A 13,681-nucleotide genomic window follows, 5' to 3' on the forward strand; every position below is an offset into this window, starting at 1 on the left:
TGTTCTTTTGTTCATTTGTCCATTTGTCCATTTGTTCATTTGTTCATTTGTTCATTTGTTCACTTTGTACATTTGTTCATTTGTTCATTTGTTCATTTGTTCATTTGTTCATTTGTCCATTCGTTCATTTGTCCACTTGTTAATTTGTTCATTTGTTCATTTGTCCATTCGTTCATTTTTCCACTTGTTCATTTGTTCATTTGTTCATTTGTTCAATTGTACAATTGTACAATTGTACAATTGTTCATTTGTTCATTTGTTCATTTGTTCATTTGTTCATTTGTTCATTTGTTCATTTGTTCATTTCTTCATATGTTCATTTGCTCATTTGTTCATTTGTTCATTTGTTCAGTTGTTCAATTGTTCATTTGTTCAATTGTACAATTGTTCATTTGTTCAATTGTTCATTTGTTCAATTGTACAATTGTTCATTTGCTCAATTGTACAATTGCTCATTTGTTCAATTGTACAATTGTTCATTTGTTCAATTGTACAATTGCTCATTTGTTCAATTGTTCTATTGTTCATTTGTTCAATTGTACAATTGTTCATTTGTTCATTTGTTCATTTGTTCACTTCGTACATTTGTTCATTTGTTCATTTGTTCATTTGTTCATTTGTTCATTTGTTCATTTGTTCATTTGTTCATTTGTTCATTTGTTCACTTTGTACATTTGTTCATTTGTTCATTTGTTCATTTGTTCATTTGTTCATTTGTCCATTCGTTCATTTGTCCACTTGTTAATTTGTTCATTTGTTCATTTGTCCATTCGTTCATTTTTCCACTTGTTCATTTGTTCATTTGTTCATTTGTTCAATTGTACAATTGTACAATTGTACAATTGTTCATTTGTTCATTTGTTCATTTGTTCATTTGTTCATTTGTTCATTTGTTCATTTGTTCATTTCTTCATATGTTCATTTGCTCATTTGTTCATTTGTTCATTTGTTCACTTGTCCATTTGTTCATTTGTTCATTTGTCCATTCGTTCATTTGTCCACTTGTTCATTTGTTCATTTGTTCATTTGTTCATTCGTTCATTCGTTCATCTGTTCAATTGTCAATTGTTCATTTGTTCAATTGTACAATGGTTCATTTGTTCAATTGTATAATTGTTCATTTGTTCATTTGTTCTTTTGTTCATTTGTCCATTTGTCCATTTGTTCATTTGTTCATTTGTTCATATGTTCATTTGTTCATTTGTTCATTTGTTCACTTTGTACATTTCTTCATTTGTTCATTTGTTCATTTGTTCATTTGTCCATTCGTTCATTTGTCCACTTGTTAATTTGTTCATTTGTTCAATTGTTCATTCGTTCATTGGTTCATTTGTTCAATTGTACAATTGTACAGTTGTTGATTTGTTCAATTGTACATTTGTTCATTTGTTCACTTGGTCGTTTGTTCATTTGATCATTTGTTTATTTATTCATTTGTTCATTTTTTCAATTTATCATTTGTTCATTCGTTCATTCGTTCATTCGTTCATTTGTTTCTTTTTGTTCATTTGTCCATTTGTTCATTTGTTCATTTGTTCATTCGTTCATTCGTTCATTCGTTCATTTGTTCAATTGTACAATTGTTCATTTGTTCATTTGTTCATTCGTTCATTTGTTCATTTGTTCACTTGTTCATTTGTTCATTTGTTCATTTGTTCATTTGTTCACTTGTTCATTTGTTCATTTGTTCATTTGTTCATTTGTTCATTTGTTCATTTGTTCATTTGTTCATTTGTTCATTTGTTCATTTGTTCATATGTTCATTTGTTCAATTGTACAATTGTACATTTGTTCAATAGTACAATTGTTCATTTGATCAATTGTACAATTGTTCATTTGTTCAATTGTACAATTGTTCATTTGTTCAATTGTACAATTGTTCTTTTGTTCAATAGTACAATTGTTCATTTGTTCAATTGTACAATTGTTCTTTTGTTCAATAGTACAATTGTTCATTTGTTCAATTGTACAATTGTTCATATGTTCAATTGTACAATTGTTCATTTGTTCATTTGTTCATTCGTTCATTTGTTCACTTGTTCATTTGTTCACTTGTTCACTTGTTCATTTGTTCAATCGTTCATTTGTTCATTTGTTCATTTGTTCACTTGTTCATTTGTTCATTTGATCATTTGTTCATTTGTTCATTTGTTCATTTGTTCATTTGTTCAATTGTTCATTTGTTCAATTGTACAATTGTTCATTTGTTCAATTGTACAATTGTTCACTTGTTCATTTGCCCATTCGTTCATTTGTCCACTTGTTCATTTGTTCATTTGTTCATTTGTTCATTTGTTCACTTGTTCATTTGTTCATTTGTTCATTTGTCCATTCGTTCATTTGTCCACGTGTTCATTTGTTCATTTGTTCATTCGTTCATTTGTTCAATTGTCAATTGTTCATTTGTTCAATTGTACAATTGTTCATTTGTTCAATTGTATAATTGTTCATTTGTTCATTTGTTCTTTTGTTCATTTGTCCATTTGTCCATTTGTTCATTTGTTCATTTGTTCATTTGTTCACTTTGTACATTTGTTCATTTGTTCATTTGTTCATTTGTTCATTTGTTCATTTGTCCATTCGTTCATTTGTCCACTTGTTAATTTGTTCATTTGTTCATTTGTCCATTCGTTCATTTTTCCACTTGTTCATTTGTTCATTTGTTCATTTGTTCAATTGTACAATTGTACAATTGTACAATTGTTCATTTGTTCATTTGTTCATTTGTTCATTTGTTCATTTGTTCATTTGTTCATTTGTTCATTTCTTCATATGTTCATTTGCTCATTTGTTCATTTGTTCATTTGTTCAGTTGTTCAATTGTTCATTTGTTCAATTGTACAATTGTTCATTTGTTCAATTGTTCATTTGTTCAATTGTACAATTGTTCATTTGCTCAATTGTACAATTGCTCATTTGTTCAATTGTACAATTGTTCATTTGTTCAATTGTACAATTGCTCATTTGTTCAATTGTTCTATTGTTCATTTGTTCAATTGTACAATTGTTCATTTGTTCATTTGTTCATTTGTTCACTTCGTACATTTGTTCATTTGTTCATTTGTTCATTTGTTCATTTGTTCATTTGTCCATTCGTTCATTTGTCCACTTGTTAATTTGTTCATTTGTTCATTTGTCCATTCGTTCATTTTTCCACTTGTTCATTTGTTCATATGTTCATTTGTTCAATTGTTCATTTGTTCAATTGTACAATTGTTCATTTGTTCAATTGTACAATTGTTCATTTGTTCAATTGTACAATTCTTTATTTGTTCAATTGTACAATTGTTCATTTGTCCATTTGTTCATTTCTTCATTTGTTCATTTCTTCATATATTCATTTGCTCAGTTGTTCATTTGTCCATTTGTTCATTTGTTCTTTTGTTCATTTGTTCACTTGTTCATTTGTTCTTTTGTCCAATTCTTCATTTCTTCATTTGTTCAATTGTACAATTGTTCATTTGTTCAATTGTACAATTGTTCATTTGTTCAATTGTACAATTCTTTATTTGTTCAATTGTACAATTGTTCATTTGTCCATTTGTTCATTTCTTCATTTGTTCATTTCTTCATATATTCATTTGCTCAGTTGTTCATTTGTCCATTTGTTCATTTGTTCATTTGTTCATTTGTTCTTTTGTTCATTTGTTCACTTGTTCATTTGTTCAATTGTTCTTTTGTCCAATTCTTCATTTCTTCATTTGTTCAACTGTACAATTGTTCATTTCTTCATTTGTTCATTTGTTCAATTGTTCAATTGTCAATTTGTTCAATTGTTAATTTGTCCAATTGTACAATTGCTCATTTGTTCAATTGTACAATTGTTCATTTGTTCAATTGTACAATTGCTCATTTGTTCATTTGTCCATTCGTTCATTTGTCCACTTGTTCATTTGTTCATTTGTTCACTTGTTCATTTGTTCATTTGTTCTTTTGTCCAATTCTTCATTTCTTCATTTGTTCATTTGTTCAATTGTTCATTTGTTCAATTGTACAATTGTTCAATTGTACAATTGTTCATTTGTTCAATTGTACAATTGTTCACTTGTTCATTTGCCCATTCGTTCATTTGTCCACTTGTTCATTTGTTCATTTGTTCATTTGTTCATTTGTTCATTTGTTCACTTGTTCATTTGTTCATTTGTCCATTCGTTCATTTGTCCACGTGTTCATTGGTTCATTTGTTCATTCGTTCATTGGTTCAATTGTCAATTGTTCATATGTTCAATTGTACAATTGTTCATTTGTTCAATTGTATAATTGTTCATTTGTTCATTTGTTCTTTTGTTCATTTGTCCATTTGTCCGTTTGTTCATTTGTTCATTTGTTCATTTGTTCACTTTGTACATTTGTTCATTTGTTCATTTGTTCATTTGTTCATTTGTCCATTCGTTCATTTGTCCACTTGTTAATTTGTTCATTTGTTCATTTGCCCATTCGTTCATTTTTCCACTTGTTCATTTGTTCATATGTTCATTTGTTCAATTGTACAATTGTACAATTGTACAATTGTACAATTGTTCATTTGTTCATTTGTTCATTTGTTCATTTGTTCATTTGTTCATTTCTTCATATGTTCATTTGCTCATTTGTTCATTTGTTCATTTGTTCATTTCTTCATATGTTCATTTGCTCATTTGTTCATTTGTTCATTTGTTCAGTTGTTCAATTGTTCATTTGTTCAATTGTACAATTGTTCATTTGTTCAATTGTTCATTTGTTCAATTGTACAATTGTTCATTTGTTCAATTGTACAATTGTTCATTTGTTCAATTGTACAATTGCTCATTTGTTCAATTGTTCATTTGTTCAATTGTACAATTGTTCATTAGTTCAATTGTACAATTGTTCATTTGTTCAATTGTACAATTGTTCACTTGTTCATTTGCCCATTCGTTCATTTATCCACTTGTTCCTTTGTTCATTTGTTGATTTGTTCATTTGTTCATTTGTTCACTTGTTCATTTGTTCATTTGTTCATTTGTCCATTCGTTCATTTGTCCACTTGTTCATTTGTTCATTTGTTCATTTGTTCATTCGTTCATTCGTTCATTTGTTCAATTGTCAATTGTTCATTTGTTCAATTGTCAATTGTTCATTTGTTCAATTGTCAATTGTTCATTTGTTCAATTGTACAATTGTTCATTTGTTCAATTGTATAATTGTTCATTTGTTCATTTGTTCTTTTGTTCATTTGTCCATTTGTCCATTTGTTCATTTGTTCATTTGTTCATTTGTTCATTTGTTCACTTCGTACATTTCTTCATTTGTTCATTTGTTCATTTGTTCATTTGTCCATTCGTTCATTTGTCCACTTGTTAATTTGTTCATTTGTTCATTTGTTCATTCGTTCATTGGTTCATTTTTTCAATTGTACAATTGTACAGTTGTTGATTTGTTCAATTGTACATTTGTTCATTTGTTCACTTGTTCGTTTGTTCATTTGATCATTTGTTTATTTATTCATTTGTTCATTTTTTCAATTTATCATTTGTTCATTCGTTCATTCGTTCATTTGTTTCTTTTTGTTCATTTGTCCATTTGTTCATTTGTTCATTTGTTCATTCGTTCATTTGTTCATTTGTTCATTTGTTCACTTGTTCATTTGTTCATTTGTTCATTTGTTCATTTGTTCACTTGTTCATTTGTTCATTTGTTCATTTGTTCATTTGTTTTTTTGTCCATTCGTTCATTTGTCCACTTGTTCATTTGTTCATTTGTTGATTTGTCCATTCGTTCATTTTTCCACTTGTTCATTTGTTCATATGTTCATTTGTTCAATTGTACAATTGTACAATTGTTCATTTGTTCATTTGTTCATTTGTTTTTTTGTCCATTCGTTCATTTGTCCACTTGTTCATTTGTTCATTTGTTCATCCGTTCATTCGTTCATTTGTTCAATTGTACAATTGTACAATTGTTCATTTGTTCATTTGTTCATTCGTTCATTTGTTCATTTGTTCACTTGTTCATTTGTTCATTTGTTCATTTGTTCACTTGTTCATTTGTTCAGTTGTTCATTTGTTTTTTTGTCCATTCGTACATTTGTCCACTTGTTCATTTGTTCATTTGTTCATTTGTTCACTTGTTCATTTGTTCATTTGTCCATTCGTTCATTTTTCCACTTGTTCATATGTTCATTTGTTCAATTGTACAATTGTACAATTGTTCATTTGTTCATTTGTTCATTTGTTCATTTGTTCATTTGTTCATTTGTTCATTTGTTCATTTGTTCATTTGTTCATTTGTTCATTTGTTCCTTTGTTCATTTGCTCATTTGTTCACTTGTTCTTTTGTTCACTTGATCATTTGTTCATTTGTTCTTTTATCCAATTCTTCATTTCTTCATTTGTACAATTGTACAATTGTTCATTTGTTCATTTGTTCATTTGTTCATTTGTTCACTTGTTCATTTGTTCATTTGTTCATTTGTCCATTCGTTCATTTGTCCACTTGTTCATTTGTTCATTTGTTCATTCGTTCATTTGTTCATTTGTTCACTTGTTCATTTGTTCATTTGTTCATTTGTTCACTTGTTGATTTGTTCATTTGTTCATTTGCTCATTTGTTCATTTGTCCATTCGTTCATTCGTTCATTTGATCATTTGTTCATTCGTTCATTCGTTCATTCGTTCATTTGTTCAATTGTACAATTGTACAATTGTTCATTTGTTCATTTGTTCATTCGTTCATTTGTTCATTTGTTCATTCGTTCATTTGTTCATTTGTTCACTTGTTCATTTGTTCATTTGTTCATTTGTTCACTTGTTCATTTGTTCATTTGTTCATTTGTTTTTTTGTCCATTCGTACATTTGTCCACTTGTTCATTTGTTCATTTGTTCATTTGTTCACTTGTTCATTTGTTCATTTGTTCATTTGTCCATTCGTTCATTTTTCCACTTGTTCATTTGTTCATATGTTCATTTGTTCAATTGTACAATTGTACAATTGTACATTTGTTCATTTGTTCATTTGTTCATTTGTTCATTTGTTCATTTGTTCATTTGTTCATTTGTTCATTTGTTCATTTGTTCATTTGTTCATTTGTTCCTTTGTTCATTTGCTCATTTGTTCACTTGTTCTTTTGTTCACTTGATCATTTGTTCATTTGTTCTTTTAACCAATTCTTCATTTCTTCATTTGTACAATTGTACGATTGTTCATTTGTTCATTCGTTCATTTGTTCATTTGTTCATTCGTTCATTCGTTCATTTGTTCAATTGTACAATTGTACAATTGTTCATTTGTTCATTTGTTCATTCGTTCATTTGTTCATTTGTTCACTTGTTCATTTGTTCATTTGTTCATTTGTTCATTTGTTCACTTGTTCATTTGTTCATTTGTTCATTTGTTTTTTTGTCCATTCGTTCATTTGTCCACTTGTTCATTTGTTCATTTGTTCATTTGTTCATTTGTTCACTTGTTCATTTGTTCATTTGTTCATTTGTTCATTTGTTCACTTGTTCATTTGTTCATTTGTTCTTTTGTCCAATTCTTCATTTCTTCATTTGTACAATTGTACAATTGTTCATTTGTTCATTTGTTCATTTCTTCATTTGTTCAATTGTTCATTTGTTCAATTGTACAATTGTTCATTTGTTCAATTGTACAATTGTTCATTTGTTCAATTGTTCATTTGTCCATTTGTTCATTTGTTCATTTGTCCATTCGTTCATTTGCTCAATTGTTCATTTGTCCAATTGTACAATTTTTCATTTGTTCAATTGTACAATTGTTCATTTGTTCATTCGTTCATTCGCTCATTTGTTCATTTGGTCATTTTTTCATTTGTTCATTTGTTCATTTGTCCATTTGTTCATTTGTTCATTTGTTCATTTGTTCATATGTTCATTTGTTCAATTGTACAATTATTCATTTGTTCATTTGTCCATTCGTTTATTTGTCCACTTGTTCATTTGTTCATTTGTACATTTGTTCATTTGTTCACTTGTTCATTTGTCCATTTGTTCATTTGTTCATTTGTTCATTTGTCCATTCGTTCATTTGTCCACTTGTTCATTTGTTCATTTGTTCATTTGTTCACTTGTTGATTTGTTCATTTGTTCATTTGCTCATTTGTTCATTTGTCCATTCGTTCATTCGTTCATTTGTTCATTTGTTCATTCGTTCATTCGTTCATTTGTTCAATTGTACAATTGTACAATTGTTCATTTGTTCATTTGTTCATTCGTTCATTTTTTCATTTGTTCACTTGTTCATTTGTTCATTTGTTCATTTGTTCATTTGTTCACTTGTTCATTTGTTCATTTGTTCATTTGTTTTTTTGTCCATTCGTTCATTTGTCCACTTGTTCATTTGTTCATTTGTTCATTTGTTCATTTGTTCACTTGTTCATTTGTTCATTTGTTCTTTTGTCCAATTCTTCATTTCTTCATTTGTACAATTGTACAATTGTTCATTTGTTCATTTGTTCATTTCTTCATTTGTTCAATTGTTCATTTGTTCAATTGTACAATTGTTCATTTGTTCAATTGTACAATTGTTCATTTGTTCAATTGTACAATTCTTTATTTGTTCAATTGTACAATTGTTCATTTGTCCATTTGTTCATTTCTTCATTTGTTCATTTCTTCATATATTCATTTGCTCAGTTGTTCATTTGTCCATTTGTTCATTTGTTCATTTGTTCTTTTGTTCATTTGTTCACTTGTTCATTTGTTCTTTTGTCCAATTCTTCATTTCTTCATTTGTTCAATTGTACAATTGTTCATTTGTTCAATTGTACAATTGTTCATTTGTTCAATTGTACAATTCTTTATTTGTTCAATTGTACAATTGTTCATTTGTCCATTTGTTCATTTCTTCATTTGTTCATTTCTTCATATATTCATTTGCTCAGTTGTTCATTTGTCCATTTGTTCATTTGTTCATTTGTTCTTTTGTTCATTTGTTCACTTGTTCATTTGTTCAATTGTTCTTTTGTCCAATTCTTCATTTCTTCATTTGTTCAACTGTACAATTGTTCATTTCTTCATTTGTTCATTTGTTCAATTGTTCAATTGTCAATTTGTTCAATTGTTAATTTGTCCAATTGTACAATTGCTCATTTGTTCAATTGTACAATTGTTCATTTGTTCAATTGTACAATTGTTCATTTGTTCATTTGTCCATTCGTTCATTTGTCCACTTGTTCATTTGTTCATTTGTTCACTTGTTCATTTGTTCATTTGTTCTTTTGTCCAATTCTTCATTTCTTCATTTGTTCATTTGTTCAATTGTTCATTTGTTCAATTGTACAATTGTTCAATTGTACAATTGTTCATTTGTTCAATTGTACAATTGTTCACTTGTTCATTTGCCCATTCGTTCATTTGTCCACTTGTTCATTTGTTCATTTGTTCATTTCTTCATTTGTTCATTTGTTCATTTGTTCACTTGTTCATTTGTTCATTTGTCCATTCGTTCATTTGTCCACGTGTTCATTTGTTCATTTGTTCATTCGTTCATCCGTTCAATTGTCAATTGTTCATATGTTCAATTGTACAATTGTTCATTTGTTCAATTGTATAATTGTTCATTTGTTCATTTGTTCTTTTGTTCATTTGTCCATTTGTCCGTTTGTTCATTTGTTCATTTGTTCATTTGTTCACTTTGTACATTTGTTCATTTGTTCATTTGTTCATTTGTTCATTTGTCCATTCGTTCATTTGTCCACTTGTTAATTTGTTCATTTGTTCATTTGTCCATTCGTTCATTTTTCCACTTGTTCATTTGTTCATATGTTCATTTGTTCATTTGTTCATTTCTTCATATGTTCATTTGCTCATTTGTTCATTTGTTCATTTGTTCATTTCTTCATATGTTCATTTGCTCATTTGTTCATTTGTTCATTTGTTCAGTTGTTCAATTGTTCATTTGTTCAATTGTACAATTGTTCATTTGTTCAATTGTTCATTTGTTCAATTGTACAATTGTTCATTTGTTCAATTGTACAATTGTTCATTTGTTCAATTGTACAATTGCTCATTTGTTCAATTGTTCATTTGTTCAATTGTACAATTGTTCATTAGTTCAATTGTACAATTGTTCATTTGTTCAATTGTACAATTGTTCACTTGTTCATTTGCCCATTCGTTCATTTATCCACTTGTTCATTTGTTCATTTGTTGATTTGTTCATTTGTTCATTTGTTCACTTGTTCATTTGTTCATTTGTTCATTTGTCCATTCGTTCATTTGTCCACTTGTTCATTTGTTCATTCGTTCATTCGTTCATTTGTTCAATTGTCAATTGTTCATTTGTTCAATTGTCAATTGTTCATTTGTTCAATTGTCAATTGTTCATTTGTTCAATTGTACAATTGTTCATTTGTTCAATTGTATAATTGTTCATTTGTTCATTTGTTCATTTGTCCATTTGTCCATTTGTTCATTTGTTCATTTGTTCATTTGTTCATTGTTCACTTCGTACATTTCTTCATTTGTTCATTTGTTCATTTGTTCATTTGTCCATTCGTTCATTTGTCCACTTGTTAATTTGTTCATTTGTTCATTTGTTCATTCGTTCATTGGTTCATTTGTTCAATTGTACAATTGTACAGTTGTTGATTTGTTCAATTGTACATTTGTTCATTTGTTCACTTGTTCGTTTGTTCATTTGATCATTTGTTTATTTATTCATTTGTTCATTTTTTCAATTTATCATTTGTTCATTCGTTCATTCGTTCATTTGTTTCTTTTTGTTCATTTGTCCATTTGTTCATTTGTTCATTTGTTCATTCGTTCATTTGTTCATTTGTTCACTTGTTCATTTGTTCATTTGTTCATTTGTTCATTTGTTCACTTGTTCATTTGTTCATTTGTTCATTTGTTCATTTGTTCATTTGTTCATTTGTTCATTTGTTCATTTCTTCATTTCTTCATATGTTCATTCGTTCATTTGTTCATTTGTTCATTCGTTCATTCGTTCATTTGTTCAATTGTACAATTGTACAATTGTTCATTTGTTCATTTGTTCATTCGTTCATTTGTTCATTTGTTCATTTGTTCACTTGTTCATTTGTTCAGTTGTTCATTTGTTTTTTTGTCCATTCGTACATTTGTCCACTTGTTCATTTGTTCATTTGTTCATTTGTTCACTTGTTCATTTGTTCATTTGTCCATTCGTTCATTTTTCCACTTGTTCATTTGTTCATATGTTCATTTGTTCAATTGTACAATTGTTCATTTGTTCATTCGTTCATTCGCTCATTTGTTCATTTGGTCATTTGTTCATTTGTTCATTTGTTCATTTGTCCATTTGTTCATTTGTTCATTTGTTCATTTGTTCATATGTTCATTTGTTCAATTGTACAATTATTCACTTGTTCATTTGTCCATTCGTTTATTTGTCCACTTGTTCATTTGTTCATTTGTACATTTGTTCATTTGTTCACTTGTTCATTTGTCCATTTGTTCATTTGTTCATTTGTCCATTCGTTCATTTGTCCACTTGTTCATTTGTTCATTTGTTCATTTGTTCACTTGTTGATTTGTTCATTTGTTCATTTGCTCATTTGTTCATTTGTCCATTCGTTCATTCGTTCATTTGTTCATTTGTTCATTCGTTCATTCGTTCATTTGTTCAATTGTACAATTGTACAATTGTTCATTTGTTCATTTGTTCATTCGTTCATTTGTTCATTTGTTCATTCGTTCATTTGTTCATTTGTTCACTTGTTCATTTGTTCATTTGTTCATTTGTTCATTTGTTCACTTGTTCATTTGTTCATTTGTTCATTTGTTTTTTTGTCCATTCGTTCATTTGTCCACTTGTTCATTTGTTCATTTGTTCATTTGTTCATTTGTTCACTTGTTCATTTGTTCATTTGTTCTTTTGTCCAATTCTTCATTTCTTCATTTGTACAATTGTACAATTGTTCATTTGTTCATTTGTTCATTTCTTCATTTGTTCAATTGTTCATTTGTTCAATTGTACAATTGTTCATTTGTTCAATTGTACAATTGTTCATTTGTTCAATTGTACAATTCTTTATTTGTTCAATTGTACAATTGTTCATTTGTCCATTTGTTCATTTCTTCATTTCTTCATTTCTTCATATATTCATTTGCTCAGTTGTTCATTTGTCCATTTGTTCATTTGTTCATTTGTTCTTTTGTTCATTTGTTCACTTGTTCATTTGTTCTTTTGTCCAATTCTTCATTTCTTCATTTGTTCAATTGTACAATTGTTCATTTGTTCAATTGTACAATTGTTCATTTGTTCAATTGTACAATTCTTTATTTGTTCAATTGTACAATTGTTCATTTGTCCATTTGTTCATTTCTTCATTTGTTCATTTCTTCATATATTCATTTGCTCAGTTGTTCATTTGTCCATTTGTTCATTTGTTCATTTGTTCATTTGTTCATTTGTCCATTCGTTCATTTGTCCACTTGTTAATTTGTTCATTTGTTCATTTGTTCATTCGTTCATTGGTTCATTTGTTCAATTGTACAATTGTACAGTTGTTGATTTGTTCAATTGTACATTTGTTCATTTGTTCACTTGTTCGTTTGTTCATTTGATCATTTGTTTATTTATTCATTTGTTCATTTTTTCAATTTATCATTTGTTCATTCGTTCATTCGTTCATTTGTTTCTTTTTGTTCATTTGTCCATTTGTTCATTTGTTCATTTGTTCATTCGTTCATTTGTTCATTTGTTCACTTGTTCATTTGTTCATTTGTTCATTTGTTCATTTGTTCACTTGTTCATTTGTTCATTTGTTCATTTGTTCATTTGTTTTTTTGTCCATTCGTTCATTTGTCCACTTGTTCATTTGTTCATTTGTTCACTTGTTCATTTGTTCATTTGTTCTTTTGTCCAATTCTTCATTTCTTCATTTGTTCATTTGTTCAATTGTTCATTTGTTCAATTGTACAATTGTTCAATTGTACAATTGTTCATTTGTTCAATTGTACAATTGTTCACTTGTTCATTTGCCCATTCGTTCATTTGTCCACTTGTTCATTTGTTCATTTGTTCATTTGTTCATTTGTTCATTTGTTCATTTGTTCATTTGTTCACTTGTTCATTTGTTCATTTGTCCATTCGTTCATTTGTCCACGTGTTCATTTGTTCATTTGTTCATTCGTTCATTGGTTCAATTGTCAATTGTTCATATGTTCAATTGTACAATTGTTCATTTGTTCAATTGTATAATTGTTCATTTGTTCATTTGTTCTTTTGTTCATTTGTCCATTTGTCCGTTTGTTCATTTGTTCATTTGTTCATTTGTTCACTTTGTACATTTGTTCATTTGTTCATTTGTTCATTTGTTCATTTGTCCATTCGTTCATTTGTCCACTTGTTAATTTGTTCATTTGTTCATTTGTCCATTCGTTCATTTTTCCACTTGTTCATTTGTTCATATGTTCATTTGTTCATTTGTTCATTTCTTCATATGTTCATTTGCTCATTTGTTCATTTGTTCATTTGTTCATTTCTTCATATGTTCATTTGCTCATTTGTTCATTTGTTCATTTGTTCAGTTGTTCAATTGTTCATTTGTTCAATTGTACAATTGTTCATTTGTTCAATTGTTCATTTGTTCAATTGTACAATTGTTCATTTGTTCAATTGTACAATTTTTCATTTGTTCAATTGTACAATTGCTCATTTGTTCAATTGTTCATTTGTTCAATTGTACAATTGTTCATTAGTTCAATTGTACAATTG

Source organism: Megalopta genalis, unplaced genomic scaffold (genome assembly GCF_051020955.1).
Source record: "Megalopta genalis isolate 19385.01 unplaced genomic scaffold, iyMegGena1_principal scaffold0042, whole genome shotgun sequence".
NCBI lineage: Eukaryota > Metazoa > Arthropoda > Insecta > Hymenoptera > Halictidae > Megalopta > Megalopta genalis.